The sequence below is a fragment of the Salvelinus sp. IW2-2015 genome, linkage group LG7, assembly GCF_002910315.2.
Source record: "Salvelinus sp. IW2-2015 linkage group LG7, ASM291031v2, whole genome shotgun sequence".
In the NCBI taxonomy this organism is placed as follows: Eukaryota; Metazoa; Chordata; class Actinopteri; order Salmoniformes; family Salmonidae; genus Salvelinus; species Salvelinus sp. IW2-2015.
Window position 1 is genome coordinate 19,258,095 of NC_036847.1, and position 19,823 is coordinate 19,277,917.

A 19,823-nucleotide genomic window follows, 5' to 3' on the forward strand; every position below is an offset into this window, starting at 1 on the left:
TTTTACTTTAGTCTATTCGGTAAATATTTTCTTACTCTTCTTGAACTGCACTGTTGGTTAAGGGCTTGTTAGTAAGCATTTCACAGTAAGGTCTACACTTGTTGTATTCGGCACATGTGACAAATAGTTTGATTTGATTTGAAAACTGGAACATCCGGTTGTTGGGGACTCGGCAGAGGGTACTCTATACCTGATGAAAAACCACTACAGGTTGCAAGAAAACTCTGTTTGGCTATCTATTTATATATTTTTAAAACAAAGTGTGTTGGCAGAGCACACTGTCCCATAACTGGTAACTTAATTTGCGTTTAAATAGAAAAACACCAACCAAAACACTAACCAAAACATTTGGCTGATGATGGAATGAAGTTTGTCAGCAGTGATGTGTGATATACCATGGCTTTTGATTTGGGGTTTGATTTAAACAAAATTATACCCTCAAATTAAAGCTGACAGTCTGCACTTTAACTGCAAAGTCACTGTATCATTTCAGTGCTTGAGTACAGAGGCAAAACAACCAAAATGTGTCACTGTCCTAATACTTTTGGACCTCACTGTATATTGAGTTGGGTCACTCACATGTTCAAGGCTTGATTTTCTCAACACCGACCGAAGGCTTTTCGGAATTGACACAAGTTTGAAACTCTGAGTTGTTATTTTATCCATCATGTACAGTATTAGATCATTGGTGACACTTTTGAGTTCCTCTTACACTGGCGTAATTGCACTGTAGTTTCTCTTGTAACAATATTGTATTTTTTCAAATCAAATTGTATTTGTCACATGCGCCGAATACAACAGATGTAGACCTTACCGTGAAATGCTTAGTTACAAGCCCTAAACTAACAATGAAAGTTAAGAAAACATTTACGAAATAAAAAATAGTAAAAGAAATGGAACACAATAAAATAGCAATAACGAGGCTATCTATGTACGGGGGTACTGGTACCGAGTCAATGTGAGGTAATTTTGTACATAGTGACTATGCATAGATAATAAACAGTGAGTGGCATTAGTGTAAAAACAGGGTGTCAATGTAAATGTTCCAGGTGCCCATTTGATTAATTGTTCAGCAGTCTTGTGGCTTGGGGGTAGAAGCTGTTAAGGAGCCTTTTGGTCCTACACTTGGCGCTCTGGTACCGCTTGCCGTGCGGTAGCAGAGAGAGTCTATGACTTGGGTGACTGGAGTCTTTGAACATTTTTTAGGGCCTTCCTCTGACAACACCTAGTATATACGTCATGGATGGCAGGTAGCTTGGCCCAAGTGATGTACTGGGCCGTACGGCCTACCCTCTGTAGCGCCTTACGGTCAGATGCCGAGCAGTTGTCATACCAGGCGGTGATGCAACAGTTAWCTGTGTAGTTACAATGTAATTACTTTAGTAGTGAAAGTTATGAAACAATGACTGTGTGTAGAGGTAGAAGCACAAAAACAGACTATAATTTTTTATTTAACTTCTTATGGCTGCAGGATCAGTATTGAGTAACTTGGAAAAAGGTGCCCATTTCAAACGGCCTCGTACTCAATTCTTGCTCGTACAATATGCATATTATTATTACTATTGGATAGAAAACACTCTCTAGTTTCTAAAACCGTTTGAATTATATCTGTGAGTAAAACAGAACTCATTTGGCAGCAAACTTCCTGACCAGGAAGTGGAAAGTCTGAAAACGATGCTCTGTTCTAGGGCCTGCCTATAAATGGGCATGATATGTATTAGTATACATGCACGTCATACACCTTCCACTAGATGTCAAGAGGCAGTGAGAGAAGAAATGGAGTGTTTATCTTGGTCTGAGGTGGAATAAAAGCTCTTGGCATGACGTGTCACCCATTTCCTGTTTCCTGGAAAGCGCGAGGAGGGACCTGGGATTRCCTTCTGAAAAGCTGTCGTTATAGACGGCTACTATCTCCGGCTTTGATTTTATTTGATAAATGTGACAATATCATCGTAAAGTATGTTTTTTCAATATAGTTTTATTAGATTATTGAAATTAGGCGTGTTGCGTTGTGTGCCTTTGTTCAGGAAGGAGAGCTTCGCGCCACTTGGCTAGTGTGCTTGCTAATTCAAGAGGGAAAAAGGACGTTCTAAAACCAAACAACGATTGTTCTCGACAAAGGACCCCTTGTACAACATTCTGATGGAAGATCATCAAAAGTAGGACCCATTTTATGATGCTATTTCATATATCTGTCGAACATGTTGTACTAGTAGTTTGCGCCCAGATTTTGGGCACTCTCTCGCTATAACTAAGCTGGATGTCGTAATGAAGTTATTTTTAGAATTCTAACACTGCGATTGCATTAAGAACTAGTGTATCTATCATTTCCTATACAACATGTATTTTTTAGTCATGTTTATGAATAGTTATTTGGTCAGAATATGTGAGTGTCAGAAAAATATCCGGACGTTGTGGGAAAAAGATGCTACGTTAGCACAATGTATAACCACTGATTTCAGCTCTAAATATGCACATTTTCGAACAAAACATAAGTGTATGTATAACCTGATGAAGCTTATCAAGGTTAGTCAAAAATTATATATATTTTGCTGGTTTGTTACGATCGTTAACTTTCGCTGCTGGTAAATGGCTTGTGTTTCTGGCTATTGTGGTAAGCTAATATAATGCTATATTGTGTTTTCGCTGTAAAACACTTAATAAATCGGAAATATTGGCTGGAATCACAAGATGCCTGTCTTTCATTTGCTGTACACCATGTATTTTTCAGAAATGTTTTATGATGAGTATTTAGGTATTTGACGTTGGTGTCTGTAATTACTCTGTCTGCTTCGGTGCTATTTCTGACGGTAGCTGTGATGGTAGCTGCAATGTAAAACTGATTTATAGCTCAAATATGCACATTTTTCGAACAAAACATAGATTTATTGAATAACATGTTATAAGACTGTCATCTGATGAAGTTGTTTCTTGGTTAGTTTGGTTGGTTCTTGGTTAGTTAGGTTGGTTTTGTGCATGCTACCTGTGCTGTGAAAAATGTCTGTCCTTTTTTGTATTTGGTGGTGAGCTAACATAAATATACGTGGTGTTTTCACTGTAAAACATTTTAAATATCGGACATGTTGGCTGGATTCACAAGATGTTTATCTTTCAAATGCTGTATTGGACTTGTTAATGTGTGAAAGTTAAATATTTCAAAAATATATATTTTGAATTTCGCGCCCTGCACTTGAGCTGGCTGTTGTCATAAGTGTACCGACGTCGGGCTTGCAGCCAGAAGAAGTTAAACTTTAGTGCTCTATTGTCCCTCGTTTATAATGGCTATTATTGTTTGCTTTGAAATGGTCATTCAATCATGTTAACTTCTTTATGATAGGKGGCAGCATTTTCACTTTTGGATGAATTGCGTGCCCATAGTGAACTGCCTCCTACTCTGTCCMAGATGCGAATATATGCATATTATTATTACTATTGGATATAAAACACTCTGAAGTTTCTAAAACTGTTTGAATGATGTCTGTGAGTATAACAGAACTCATATGGCAGGCAAAAATCTGAGAAAAATCCAAACAGGAAGTGAGAATTCTGAGACTGGTCAATGTTCAACTCATCGCCGATTCAATTCCCTGTAAGACATGGATCTGTTTGCACTTCCTACGCCTTCCACTAGATGTCAACAGTCTGTAGAACGTGGAATGAAGCTTATGCTGTGTTGTGGGGCCGGATGGGAGGGGAATGAGTCAGTGGTCTAGCAGATTGCCAGTTCCTGGTCATGCGCTTTCCTCATGATATCGCTTTGCGTTCCATAACTTCTACAGACATGAAGGAATGCTCCGGTTGGAACGTTATTGGATATATATGATAACAACATCCTGAAGGTTGATTCTCTACTTAGTTTGACCAGTTTATTCGACCTGTTATATAACTTTTTGAAGTTTTTGTCCGAGTTCGCCTGCATCTGCGCGAGCGTTTGGACATGTGTACTAAACATGCTAGCAAAAGTAGCTACTTAGACATAAGTAATGGACATTATCGAACAAAACAACAATTTATTGTGGGACTAGGATTCCTGGGAGTGCATTCTGATGAAGATGATCAAAGGTAAGGAMATTTTTATGATGTAATTTCATATTTCTGTTGACTCCAACATGGCGGAGAAATATTGTTATGTTTCAGCGCCGTCTCAGATTATTGCATGGTGTGCTTTTTACGTAAAGTGTTTTTGAAACATTGATAAAAGAGGGTATAAAATGGGAAGTATCTTGCCAAATTTCAGGAAAACTAATAATGTTTACTTTAGGTATGTTAAATTCATTACACCACCAGKGTTTCAAAACAATGACCCTTGAGCTGTCCATACAATCCATGCTGTCATTTTCTATTATCAGACAGCTGCAAACAGCCCTCCACCATTTCCTCAAGGCTTTTATCTCAACCCCCAATTTATTATGGTTCACCTTTTTTTAAGAGGCAATCAAGGCTTTCCAAAGTGCTTGTGAAGTCATTTTCTGTGGTTTACTACTGATGAGTCTCTGAGGACGTCTCCTTCCATCAGTTAAGAGGAGTTTGTTAGGTGAAATGTGCTGCGTCGGGCTTTATTCTCTGCGCCGTTTCTTTTCAGTTTTTCCTTGCCCTCCCACACTTAATTGGCCATTATCTATTGGTAAGCCCTCCCATCCCGGCTTAAACCTTGAGCAGCAACTGCTTCCAGGTTCAACAGACAGCTATAATACAGGTTTAACAAGACCTCCAGGACTCAAGATCTAAGGAGTTTCTACAGCGTTTGAGTTCCTATCTTCAGTGTTTGATTCGTCAATGTGAGGCCATAAAAGATAAGATTCAGGAAGGATGGTCCAGCCTTGATCGTGTATGTTTGGAGTGGGTAAGAAAGGCCCCAGCAGTTGAGCAGATGTGACAAAATGTCCTATTCTAAAAATGTTATACCTAAAACAGGGTCATATTATAGTGTGACAGCATTGCTGTACTGTAACTAGTGACAAAGGGTTATTTTCTGCAGATTGCAGTAGACGACGCAAATTTATGAATTGTCTGAAATGAGCTCCAGTTACGCAGATACCTTTCATAAACAAATATCTGACAAACGCATCTAGTTCCTTCAGTGAATATATTGAATCTCCTCAACGTTATTTCCATTTAATTCCACAGATGCCCATATTCCATATTTATAGTCATATGATGTGAAATATATAGTGTTGATATTGAGACAACTGTCCTAGGGACAAATGACAGCTGTCCTAATATGGACACAGAAATCTCTTCAAGTAGGGACTTTCCTCAAATCAGTTCATTAGAAAGCCATTATTGACAATACATAGTTCTCTCCTCCTCTTCCCCGGATTTACCAACTGTATAAGGTGTTTCCGGGAACACTTTAATTGACACGTAGTCTCAGAACACGTTATGACACGTTTTGACATGGTTAACAGCTGACATAAGGTGTCATAAAATGGTAATAACACTGTCATGACACATGTATTTAGATCTGTTGTGACATATTGCATTATTTTATGGCTGCTTATGACACCTACATAATAATGTTAAAACCCATAAAACCTACCATTGTAGTTATTAAATAACTACTGTGGTAGGTTTTGTGGCATCTACATAAGTGACAAAACCCATAAAACCTACCATGGTAGTTATTTTATGGCTGCTTATGACACCTACATAAGAGTGTCAAAACCCACAAAACCTACCATGGTGGTTATTTTATGGCTGCTTATGACACCTACATAATAGTGTTAAAACCCACAAAACCTACCATGGTGGTTATTTTATGGCTGCTTATGACACCTACATAATAGTGTTAAAACCTACCATGGTAGTTATTAAATAACTACTGTTGTAGGTTTTGTGGGTTTTATGGCTGGTTAGGATATCTACATAAGAGTGTCAAAACCTACCACACAAAATGCATTCTTGTATAAAAAAACAGGGTTATGCTATAAATGTACAGGATGAATGATTCATGAAGATTTTGGCAGAATGGTCAATTAAATCCAACTAAGAAACGAAGGGAAAATTTGTTGGGTATTTAAGTAGCATTTGATTGAACGGACAAAAGACAAGCAGTTATTTAAAAGTCCTAAACTAACAGAGGCCTGTATTTTTGGGAGAAAAATGCCTAATAATAGAGTAATAGATACGTGTTTACACGTTCACAGTTTAATCAAGGAAAATATAGGTTAGATGGAGCTGGATACTCTTACGTTTAGTCTGCCTGCACCCCAATGGTCTTCAGAGAGCTCTGCATGCACAAAGAGTCCAAAAAAGGATTTCAGTAGTCCAGTATTTGACAAGGTCACTGCGGGGGGTGGCCTTGAATTGTTATTTGGTTCATAAATGACAGCAACCACGCCAGGGTCGAAGGTCTAAACATGAGGTGCTGTTTCCATACGTCAGTTTTGTAGTCCTGGGACAGGAATAGGTGAGGCTTCCGTTCAGGAAAGCTGTGATTGGTTCAGGTGAGGGAAGGGTTTCGGGAGCTGAGTCCGCCCACATTCATCGCCAGCATAGACTGCAAGATTGCTTTGTACACTTTTAGAAACTCTTTAAACGTTTGAATTAAGACAGTCCGATTGTACAGATACCAAATAGTATACTTATGTGAATGAATAAGGGCAGCAAAATAGCACCACACATTATTGTACATTATTGTCTTATTGTACACACATCACAACACTTCTACCCATGTAATTTTCAGTCAGTTTACGCAGTTTCCTTCAGAGTTTTTTTGCCACTTTGTGTAGTCAATTGTTCTACAGTGAAGAGAGATCCTTGTTTGGCAAGACAACAAGTTGGCGAAAGACTTGTGAGGTAGGTAGATTGATGAATGCCAGCAAAGGCAGAAGTTCCAAAGTTAAAATGGAGTTAGTTTGTCTGTCCAGCAAGAAAATAAAAAACAAAGTCCAAACCTGACATCTCTAGATTTCCCACCCACAGCTTAACTAGCTTGTCTTGTTGTTTTCCTCCGAAGTACTGTATCCAGCAGGCCCTTATCCGGACATACAAAGTTAGCAGCACCTGCAAATGCGGCTGTGTCTGTGGACAGATCCTTACAGCTTGTACTTAGCCCTGGGAAATGATGGTTGTTGTTGTGTGAGCTCTCTGAGCTAAGGAGAGGGGGGAGCTAACTGCAGGCTACTTTGTCAACCGCGCTGACTTTTCTTGGCACAGGAAAGGTGGTTTGGAACTCTCTACACCACGTGTGTCCTCCTCTGACCCTGTAATGGAAAACACAGAGTCATTATTATCTAATTAGTCAGACTAATGACACACTGGAGAAAGCCATGAGACCAAGACACCAGTCTCTTTCATGCTTTCCTGTCTCTCAGTAAGGCTGYTTGGTAGAGGTGTAACAATAAAACATTTACAAATATCACCAAATTACCATTAAATCGTTCATTGTACTTAGTACTTAGATTTTAGGGACAACCTGGTCTTTAAAATATAATTTTTGACTATTTCCTTAATCTTTAAGTCCATTGATGCAACTGAGAGTCAATCTAATTAACATAATACAACATCCACATGTTTAATCTAGAGATAATGTATCTGTTGGGCTTTGTCTCAATCCACCTCATCAATCAATCAAATGTATTTATAAAGCCCTTTTAACATCAGCCGATGTCAAAGTGCACTACAGAAACCCAGCCTAAAACCGAAAACAGTAAGCAATGCAGATGTAGAAGCACCGTGGCTAGGAAAACTCCCTGGAAAGGCTGGAACCTAGGAAGAATCCTAGAGAGGAATCAGGCTCTGAGGAGTGGCCAGTCCTCTTCTGGCTGTGCCGGGTGGAGATTATAACATTAGATGACATCTGCCTAAGTCGGCATTCCACATCTGCCTAAGTCGGCATTCCACATCTGCGGTGTAAAGTGGCAGAGCTACAGTGCTTTTTGTCAGACCAGGAGACATCCCGAAAAATTGGTCTTCTCAAGAAAATGTCTCTAGCATCCGATTTGACCTGAACAACTAATATGACCACTCTATGGAAAGAGGAGATTCTCCCGAATGCAATGGTGTTCTCCGTTTTGCTCTATGACCCCACAAGTGCCACGGGACTCGTTTGAAGGTTACCCCGTACCCGTTTAAAAAATGTAGGGAACTATGGAAGAAGTTTTGAGCCCCCCCCAAAAAGGTGTTAAATATGTGTCAACAAATATTTCTTGAGCTTTCTTATACAGTTGAATTCGGAAGTTTACATACACCTCAGCCAAATACATTTAAACTCAGTTTTTCACAATCCCTGACATTTAATCCTAGTAAAAATTCCCTGTTTTAGGATCACAACTTTATTTTAAGAATGTGAAATGTCAGAAAAATAGTAGAGACAATGATTTATTTCTGAACAGAACAATATTTCTGTAATCCAAGCAGTTGGAAGGGTCCGTGGGTACTTAAAGAACAATCAAGTCAAATTTGTTACCAATTTTGATGTAACTAAGGACAATATAACAAAACTCTATCTCTGAATGTGTATATTTCCCAGTTGTCAGGTTCACATCCAAATGTTGTGGATCTAATATGATTAAATATGAAACTATTTGTGAGAAGATTAAATGTGATTTTAGCCTTCTAAATGAGAAAATGGAACGTCCCTTTTTCAAGAGTGGATACACCCCTGAATATGTGAACTGCTCTGTCCCAGATGACAGAGCAGTTCTCCTCCTACTCTGTCCCAGATGCTAATATATGCATATTATTATTACTACTATTGGATAGAAAACACTCTGAAGTTTCTAAAACTGTTTGAATTATGTCTGTGAGTATAACAGAACTCATATGGCAGGCAAACTTCCAAAAAGGAAGTGGAACTTCTGAGGCTGGTTAATTTTCAACTCATCGCATATTCACATCCCAGTAAGTCTGTAGAACGTTAAATGAAGCCTCTAGTGTGATGTGGGGCCGGATGGCAGCTATTTGAGTCAGTGGTCTGGCAGATGCCAGTTCCTGGTCATGCGCATTCCTCATGATATCGCCATGCGTTCCATTACTTCTGTAGACAAAAAGGAATGCTCTGGTTGGAACGTTATTGGATATATATGATAACAACATCCTGAAGATTGATTCTCTACTTAGTTTGACCAGTTTATTCGACCTGGAATATAACTTTTCGTCCGAGTTCGCCTGGACATAAATATTTGACATTATCGAACAAAACAACAATTTATTGTGGAACTAGGATTCCTGGGAGTGCATTCTGATGAAGATCATCAAAGGTAAGGGAATTTTTATGATGTAATTTCATATTTCTGTTGACTCCAACATGGCGGAGAAATGTGTGTATTTCTGAGCGCCGTCTCAGATTATTGCATGGTGTGCTTTTTCCGTAAACTTTTTTTGAAATCTGACACAGCGGTTGCATTAAGAACAAGTGTATCTGTAATTATAAGTAAAACATGTATCTTTCATCGAAGTTTATGATGAGTATTTCCCGTTATTTGATGTGGCTCTCTGCAATTTCTCCGGATATTTGGAGGCATTTTTGAATATGGCGCCAATGTAAACTGAGATTTTTGGATATAAATATACACATTATCAGCAAAACATACATGTATGTTGTGATTCATTTTATCTCTATTTCTGCTTTTTGTGACGCTATCTTTGTCTGGGAAAATTGGCTGTGTGTTTTTTGGACTTGGCGGTGATCTAACATAAATATATGTTGTGTTTTCGCTGTAAAACATTATTTAAATTGGATACGATGGGTAGATTAACAAGATGTTTATCTTTCATTTGCTGTATTGGACTTGTTAATGTGTGAATTAAATACTTCAAAAAAATATTTTAGAACGTGTGTCCTAGAAAGGTTAAGAAATTTACAAAATAACGACTACACATATACAGTCTGCAGCTGTACTGTTAATGTAAAATAGTCTAGGAAATTCGACCGAAGACGAGAGAAGAACATTTCCCTATCAAATGACCATTGGTACGTCCGACGTATCCATTATAACAGAACCTCCAGTTACAAAAGACATTGTGACTTCTGGGGAACACAACCAGAGATTTCAGATGAATTACTTTCCACAGAACATGGACTGGGCGATTTCAACAGAGAGMGACGACAAGACATACAAGCGTAAATACACTGCTCAAAAAAATAAAGGGAACCCTTAATTTGCCATTAGGTACCGAGATGAGATCCTCAGACCCCTTGTGAGACCATATGCTGACACATACACATTTGTGGCCTGCTGGAGGTCATTTTGCAGGGCTCTGGCAGTGCACCTCCTTGCACAAAGGCGGAGGTAGCGGTCCTGTTGCTGGGTTGTTGCCCTCCTACGGCCTCCTCCACATCTCCTGATGTACTGGCCTGTCTCCTGGTAGCGCCTCCATGCTCTGGACACTACGCTGACAGACACAGCAAACCTTTTTGCCACAGCTCGCATTGATGTGCCATCCTGGATGAGCTGCACTACCTGAGCCACTTGTGTGGGTTGTAGACTCCGTCTCATGCTACCACTAGAGTGAAAGCATCGCCAGCATTCAAAAGTGACCAAAACATCAGCCAGGAAGCATAGGAACTGAGAAGTGGTCTGTGGTCACCACCTGCAGAACCACTCCTTTATTGGGGGTGTCTTGCTAATTGCCTATAATTTCCACCTTTTGTCTATTCCATTTGCACAACAGCATGTGAAATGTATTGTCAATCAGTGTTGCTTCCTAAGTGGACAGTTTGATTTCACAGAAGTGTGATTGACTTGGAGTTACATTGTGTTGTTTAAGTGTTCCCTTTATTTTTTTGAGCAGTGTATATACATTGCAATTATTTTTGAATGAGCGACTGTTCATGTGCAAAGTATTAGCATTTCCAGGAGCATAGTTATCAACTGTATGTAGTGTGTCCATACTGTCTTTCCCGCTCTATCTGTCCCCACCCCTTTCCATTGTCTACCAAGCAGTCATATCAGGTTAGTCCACTAGGGACTTTTCATTACATTGTGTAGTAATCAATGTGTAAGCTACCCTGTTTGTGTGTTTATGTAATTCTGTGTGATTATTTAGTTAGTTTTTAAATAAATAATTAAGCCAATTTTGTATAGCGCTGATTCATCATTTATGTTGGGGGTTCGTGCAGATATCCAAGAGTTTTGCAACATTCAGAATGAGACTGATAAAAGGTAACAATTAATTAATGACTAATTGATGACTGAAATGTAAGAGATCTTTAAGAGTTAATTCGGAAAACGTTAACTCGTTAAATTAACTTTTTACATGGTGCCCCAAGATTGCTAATGAGTTAATTGTTACAGGATTAATTTAATCATCATAATAATTAAACATAGTTAATTGATTTGATAAAATAATCGTCATTGCAATAATGGTACCAAAGACACGACAGCATGATTAAATAGATTAAGGGTTGAAAGAGGCAGTGGTTTGAATCAAGTAGGTCCAAGATCCTATATTCCAGGACTTCTATAGTAAGACTTACATAAGATAGAGATGAACAAAATAATGGGAAAATAATACTATCTGCGGAAAAAAAAGAGAGCATTTACGGCTTCTGCATTAAACTGGTGCCAGAAATGATTGATTTGGCTTTATTTTCCCCTGACAATCTATGGCAGAGTAAAGACAACATTTTAAAACCAAAACATTACACAACCACCGGAAATTGACTCCAGGAAAATCCAGGGTGGTAGATGAAAATGTAAACAGACAAGCGGATAACCATCAAAGTGATTTCTCAAAAAGAGATCAGAACCATGTGCACCTGCTATTCATGCATTGAACCCTCTATATTCTACAGCAGTGCCTCAATATATTACATGTATACCCCTAATTCTCAGAGTGAAAATATTTTTGTTGAGAGTTTCTTCTTGTTCTTGCCCTCCAAGTGGAACCATAAGTACAGTGGATTGTGAAAGTATTCACCCCCCTTGGCATTTTTTTGATTTTGTTGCCTTACAACCTGGAATTAAAATTGTTGTTAAAATTGTTGTTCACAAAAAATAACACAAAACAAAAGACTTGAGTGTGCATAGCTATTCACAACCCCCCCCCCCCCCMCACACACACATACACAAAAGTCAATAGTTTGTAGAGCCACCTTTTGCAACAATTACAGCTGCAAGTCTCTTGGGGTATGTCTCTATAAGCTTGGCACATCTAGCCACTGGGATTTTTGCCCATTCTTCAAGGCAAAACTGCTCCAGCTCCTTCAAGTTGGATGGGTACTGCTTGTATACAGCAATCTTTATGTCATACCACAGATTCTCAATTGGATTGAGGTCTGGGCTTTGACTAGGCCATTCCAAGACATTTAAATGTTTCCCCTTAAACCACTTGTGTTGTTTTAGCAGTATGCTTAGGGTCATTGTTCTGCTGGAAGGTAAACCTCCATCCCAGCCTCAAATCTCTGGAAGACTGAAACAGGTTTCCCTCAAGAATTTCCCTGTATTAAGAGCCATCCATCATTCATTCAATTTTCACCAGTTTCCCAGTCCCTGCTGACGAAAAACATCCCCACAGCATGATGCTGCCACCACCATACTTCACTGTGGGGATGGTGTTCTCTGAGTGATAGGAGGTGTTGAGTTTGGGCCAGACATAGTGCTTTCCTTGATGCCCAAAAAGCTAAATTTTAGTCTCATCTGATCAGAGCACCTTCCTCCATATGTTTGGGGAGTCTCCCACATGCCTTTTGGCGAAGTATTTTTTTTCATTTCACTTCACCAATTTGGAAAAAATGTTGTATGTCCATTACATGAAATCCAAATAAAAATCCATTTAAATGACATGTTGTAATGCAACAAAATAGGAAAAACGCCAAGGGGGTGAATACTTTTGCAAGGCACTGTAGATTAATATTCCCATAATTTTTTTTGTATCATACTCCAGTTTGCAAATTGGCAATCGAAATAGCAGATTCAAGTTCTTGGTTACCGTGAGGGTAATTTAGCCCATTTATTGCTTTTATCCCAACTGTATCCAATCTTAGCACATTCAGGAGCCTGGGATTTAAAAGGAAAATCCCCTATGTCTACCTTTGAAAAGTCTCCCCTATTCTGAACTTGGCTCCTCAGTGTCTTAAACGTACAATTCTCAAATAAGAAAAATTGCCAAGACCGGGATCAAGAATTCCGTTACCCAACATGAGTTGGGGCCCACTCTTGTTCCCACTTTTTCCCTTACCTTGGGGATGCGAAGTGGGAGAGGGTGGATTAGAGCTGGGACAGAAAAGTGKCCGTGTGTCTGGTTGAGGAGAGAGAGAACCGCAGGGAGAATTTAACAAAGCCTGAAACCAAACCTCCATGGGCCTCATTACAACAAAGCTGTTGCATGGACAAATCAAGACAGAGACCACTTGAACTACTGTAGCTTTGTGATAATGGCATAGTGAAAACGAGTATAATATGTTGATGGGACATGGGGAGAAGCCAGAACACAAAGACAATGGCAGCTATATAGGTAGTGAATTTACTTGATTTAGGGACAAAATTCTCGATTTTGGTCAAATATTTAGGATAATGAAGGATGCAAATTTCTCTCCAGTAGGCTCACATGCGCTTCATTGTCCCTAATCTGTTCGTAATAAGCGTGTAATTAGTTCCCGATACACAGCCCCTATATCTTGGGGATTGTAAATATTGCTCCACACAAATTTATGCGTGACAAATTAACTAATTGTTTTTGGATTTTAGGGTGTCCCAAAATGCAAAATGTCACGTGTTACCCCATAAATTTCACCAGCATTTTTAAACAAAGCACTTTTATGGCAACATGATCTCACAAACTCACTTCTATTCATGAGCAATTTCTACACTCAAATATCACAGTCTGCAGGGTCTGGATGGGCATCAATGACCAGTCACAAGCATATAACTATGACAGCAAATCAACAAAGTTGCTTTAGACACTAACATTCCGATCATTGTCTTGTGTATAAATTCGCATTGAGGCTGGCACAATTAAATGTGACCAATTTTTACTAATCAAACTATGTGTTTGTATTAAATTAATAAGGGTCCAGATTATGGGAAATAAATGCACAGTTTTATTGAATCTCTTGACTGTTGCCAATTAATTTGATTTGTTGCCAGCTGTAATTTCTGTTTCAATCTATCAGATGACGAGAGCCCCATATCAGCATTCAATCAACAGCTCAATGGAACATAATTAGGATTGAGGCCAGGGAGAAAATCGGCTTACACATCAAGGTCTCTGGACGTTGTCCTTGCTTCTCAACATATGATGACAATCAATAAGGGGAGTGTTTAGTTTCTCTGAACAAGAAGTTCTACCAACTCCTTGCAATGTAGCACATCCATTTTCAGTTTCCTCACATAAATATATTTAGATGGATTTCCATTGTTATTCATATTTCCAGGATTGGTATCCGAAGAACCTTATGTATACTCAGAACCACACCTTGAGTTTGAGCTGTGAATTTGAGCACTGAGGAATTCAATTACTAGAGTGACAATGGTGTATCCAAATCTTTTCAATAGAACTGTTGTACTTTAAAAAAAATCAGAATTAGCCAATTTTCCCCCAGAAAACCATCAGTGGGGTTTCCTTTGTGCACGTTGATTAAAAGGAACTTGAAAAAGCCTCACTCTTGTTCCTTCTGTGAAAGCACAACTATTGTGCCTACGTCCGCCTTCGGAAACAGCAGGTTTTTAAGGCTTTGTCCAAAGTAACAGCTGTCATCATTTTAATAGCTGAACTATCAGTCTGGTTTCTGAAGTTTGCTCAAATCAAATGCAAGACAATTAGCATTCTAGGAGGAAGTGCTGGGCTCTTTAAATTTCAGGATCCAAGAAAGCCTCTTTCAGTTTGAAGGAAGAGCACTTCTGACATCTGGAAGGTTTAAGCAGTCGCCAGCAAGAAGCACTTTTTATCTTGTAAGAAAGAAAAACAAGAAGGCTCCAAGAGACTGCGAATATGTATCCAGCGACGGTTGGCGAATACTTTAGCACAGCTGCTGATGTCATCTGTCTTTGCTTTTGGGTTGGAAAAAAGAACACACAACATCATTTCTGACAGTCTTGAAAGGTTACTAACATGTCCATGTTCTGCCCACGAAGAGACTGGGCCTTGGAAACACACAAGTCATATCAGCAAAACTCTGATATGAGTGGCACTCAGAAGATCCATACCCAGTTTATGCTGTTCATATAATACAGATTAAGATCAAAACTATACATATCTCAAGATTTGTTTGTCTTCTAAATGAGTTGGTCTCCTCTAGTGTGTCTTCTATTTTGCATTGCTGTTCTCAGGGGGGGTTACCATGACGAATTCCCAGTTTGTGGTGCTTAACTTGTCAACCATTGACTCGATTGTTTCCGAGATTGATGTTGTTTTGAAACTGGTGCTGCATGGGGCAGTGGGCAGTGAGTGGACTCAAGCAGGGTATGAGTCACCATCTGTGGACTTTTCCCAAAACTTTGACAAGTTCCGGGACCCTTCTTTGAGTTTGGGTCGAGAGATTATTTTAATGGAATGTCCTCCTATAAACCTGCATACCAGTAAGACAAAGTTTGCAGACGACACAACAGTAGTAGGCCTGATTGCCAACAATGACGAGACAGCCTACAGGGAGGAGGTGATGGCCCTGGGAGTGTGGTGCCATGAAAAAAACCTCTCACCCAACATCAACAGAACAAAGGAGCTGATCGTGGACTTCAGGAAACAGCAGAGGGAGCAACCCCCTATCCACATCGACAGGACCGTAGTGGAGAAGGTGGAACTCTTCAAGTTCCTAGGCGTACACATCACTGACAAACTGAAATGGTCCACCCACACAGCACCTTTTCAACCTCAGGAGACTGATGAAATTTGGCTTGGCACCTAAAACCCTCACAAACTTTTACAGATGTACAATTGAGAGCATCCTGTCGGGCTGTATCACCGCCTGGTACGGCAACTAAACTGCCCGCAACTGCAAGGCTATCCAGAGGCTGGTGTGGTCTGCACACCGGGGACAAACTACCTGCCCTCCAGGACACCTACAGCACCCAATGTCACAAAGGCCAAAACTATAATCAAGGACAACAACCACCCTAGCCACTGCCTGTTCACCCTGCTATCATCCAGAAGGCGAGGTCAGTACAGGTGCATCAAAGCTGGGACAGAGAGACAGCTTCTATGTCAAGGCCATCAGACTGTTAAATACTGTTAAATAGCCATCATAGGACACATTAGAGGCTGCTGCCCTATATACATAGACTTGGAATCACTGGCCACTTTAATAATGTTTACATATTTTGCATTACTCATCTCATATGTACATACTATATTCTATCCTATTCTACTGCATCTTAGTATATGCCTTTCTGACATTTCTCGCCCAAATATGTATATATTCTTAATTCCATTCCTTTACTTTAGATTTGTGTGTATTGTGTGAAATTGTTAGATATTACTGCACTGTTAAAGTTAGAAACACAAGCTTTTCGCTACACCAGCAATAACATCTGCTGAACATGTGACATAACATTTTATTTGATTTTGACAAACCAGCCTGGTCTTTGTCTGTCTGTCATTGTCACTGGAATTGAAGTAAAAGAGATCTCAACCTCTTCATTTTCCTGATTCCAACCATCAACTTAATTTATATTTRTTAGAGATGCTGCCAACTGCATGAGCAAGCAGAACCTCGTAACATTTTAAAGCCACAGTGACAACAGAACAGCATCGTATACCTCATATTGTTTCACTATATCTTAAGTCCACATATGCTCTATTTGTATGTTGTATTTACTTGGGATCCCCATTAGATGCTGCCAAGGCAGCAGCTACTCTTCCTGGGGTTCAAACACATTAAGGTATTAAGGTACTTACATTACACATATAACAAAAGATAAAACAGTACATCATCATTTAACATTGTTACATTTTGTGTTGTAGATATGTAGTGGTGTATGATACCACCATACAACAATATTACAATGTACGTGTGTATGCGTATGTAGCACAATATAGTCATGGAGATCTTTACTGGGACAGTAGAGTACATGCGGAAAGGAGAAGAGTGACCAAGGAGAGGGAGACAGACTAAGAGCAAGAGGAGAGGAGAGGCGTGGTGTGGCATGCATCAATGCCACAGTAAGTGGTGGAATTTGGGGACAGACGTGCTTGTGGAGCCTATTCATCCAGGGACAAGGGGCCCACACTGGGGCCTCCTTCCAGCTTCTTAGAATAGCTCTGAGGGCCTCTGGGTCCCCTACCACAGCTGTCAAAACCTGGCCCCATGGATGAACAGATGGGCAGAGATGAAGTGGATGCTCTGCTGCAGATATGAGGCACTATCGCATATGTCCTATGGCATAAAATAACAATGGGTTCTTCTATATGGAAAATGATCCGAGTTTAAGGTTCATCCTCACTGGAGTCCAAAGATCCCAGTTGCAACTTAGTGCTAGTTATACTACATACTGTAGGCAACATTAGTGCAGTGCAATGATTTGCATGATAGAGACTGCTCCCTCTCTGTACTCTTCAATAAAGCTCCACTGGACGAGTCAGCCTAGTTTGAGGTTTGAGTGATCATATTCAGGCCGGGCCACATGGCACCCCCAGCTCACAGCATACGCTGAGACATTGAGCAGTCCAGCAGGAGATTCGAAGCGCGATGAGAGCAAGTGTAAGTTGTAGAGATATGGAGATATGGAGATTACAGATTGACTATTATTGTTGTTGGAAGGTGAAATTCAATGAAATTCAAATGCCTCTTCTATTCTAAATTAGGTGTAGTCTATACAAATATACATCTTGTACTTAAAACATCAAACKTTGTTATATACAGTATCTAATGGCGCCGGAAGAGATGGCTGCCGTTTAACGGGCTCCCAACCATTTGTGCTATTGTGTGTGTTTTTCCGCAACTTCATTTGTACATACTATTTCTGCCACCGTCTCTTATGACCGAAAAGAGCTTCTGGATATCAGGACAGCGATTACTCACCTCGTACTGGACAAAGATTTTTTCTTTAAAGAGTCGGACGCGAAGGATTTACTTCAGACACCCGACAAGGCCCAAATCCCTGTCATTCGCATGAGAAAGAGATGGAGATATTGGGGACGTAGGTCGGGGTGCCTTGTAAGGATCTGACGTACAATCACTTGATAACAAAATAGACGAGCTACGATCACGAATATCCTTCCAACGGGACATTAAAAACTGTAATATCTAATGTTTCACAGAGTCGTGGCTGAACAACGACATAGATAACATACATCTGGCATTGTTTACGCTGCAACGGAAAGATAGAAAAGCTGCCTCTGGTAAGACAAGGGGTGGTGGTCTGTGTATATTTGTAAACAACAGCTGGTGCACAAAATCTAACATTAAGAAAGTCTCGAGGTTTTGCTCGCCTGAGGAAGAGTATCTCATGATTTACTGCGAACCTACAAAGCATTACATGGGCTTGCTCCTACCTATCTTTCCGATTTGGTCCTGCCGTACATACCTACACGTACGCTACGGTCACAAGACGCAGGCCTCCTAATTGTCCCAAAGCAAACAGCTGGAGGCAGGGCTTTCGCCTATAGAGCTCCATTTTTATCGAATGGTCTGCCTACCCATGTGAGAGACGCAGACTCGGTCTCAACCTTTAAGTCTTTACTGAAGACTCATCTCTTCAGTGGGTCATATGATTGAGTGTAGTCTGGCCCAGGAGTGTGAAGGTGAATGGAAAGGCTCTGGAGCAACGAACCGCCCTTGCTGTCTCTGCTGCGCCGGTTCCCTCTCTCCACTGCGATTCTCTGCCTCTAACCCTATTACAGGGGCTGAGTCACTGGCTTACTGGTGCTCTTTCATGCCGTCCCTAGGAGGGGTGCGTCACTTGAGTGGGTTGAGTCACTGACGTGATCTTCCTGTCTGGGTTGCGCACCCCCCCCCCCCCCCCGCTTGGGTTGTGCCGTGGCGGAGATCTTTGTGGCTATACTCGGCCTTGACTCAGGATGGTAAGTTGGAGGTTGAAGATATCCCTCTAGTGGTGTGGGGGCTGTGCTTTGGCAAAGTGGGTGGGGTTATATCCTTCCTGTTTGGCCCTGTCCGGGGGTATCATCGGATGGGCCACAGTGTCTCCTGACCCCTCCTGTCTCAGCCTCCAGTATTTTTGCTGCTGAGTTTATTGTGTCGGGGGCTAGGGTCAGTTTATTATATCTGGAGTACTTCTCCTGTCTTATCCAGTGTCCTGTGTGAATTTAAGTATGCTCTCTCTAATTCCCTTTTCTCTCTTCTTTCTCTCTCTCGGAGGACCTGAGCCCTAGGACCTGCCTCAGGACTACCTGGCATGATGACTCCTTGCTGTTCCCAGTCCACCTGGCCGTGCTGCTGGCTTCAGTTTCAACTGTTCTGCCTGCTGCTATGGAACCCTGACCTGTTCACCGGACGTGCTACCTGTCCCAGACCTGCTGTTTTCAACTCTCTAGAGACAGCAGGAGCGGTAGAGATACTCTTAATGATCGGCTATGAAAAGCCAACTGACATTTACTCCTGAGGTGCTGACTTGCTGCACCTTCGACAACCACTGTGATTATTTTTATTTGACCATGCTGGTCATTTATGAACATTTGAACATCTTGGCCATGTTCTGTTATAATCTCCACCCAGCACAGCCAGAAGAGAACTGGCCACCCCCCATAGCCTGGTTCCTCTCTAGGTTTCTTCCTTGGTTTTGGCCTTTCTAGGGAGTTTTTCCTAGCCACCGTGCTTCTACACCTGCATTGCTTGCTGTTTGGGGTTTTAGGCTGGGTTTCTGTACAGCACTTTGAGATATCAGCTGATGTACGAAGGGCTATATAAATACATTTGATTTGATTTGATGATAAGCTGTAGACCACACTATTTACCAAGATAATTGTTCTATATTTTTAGCTGT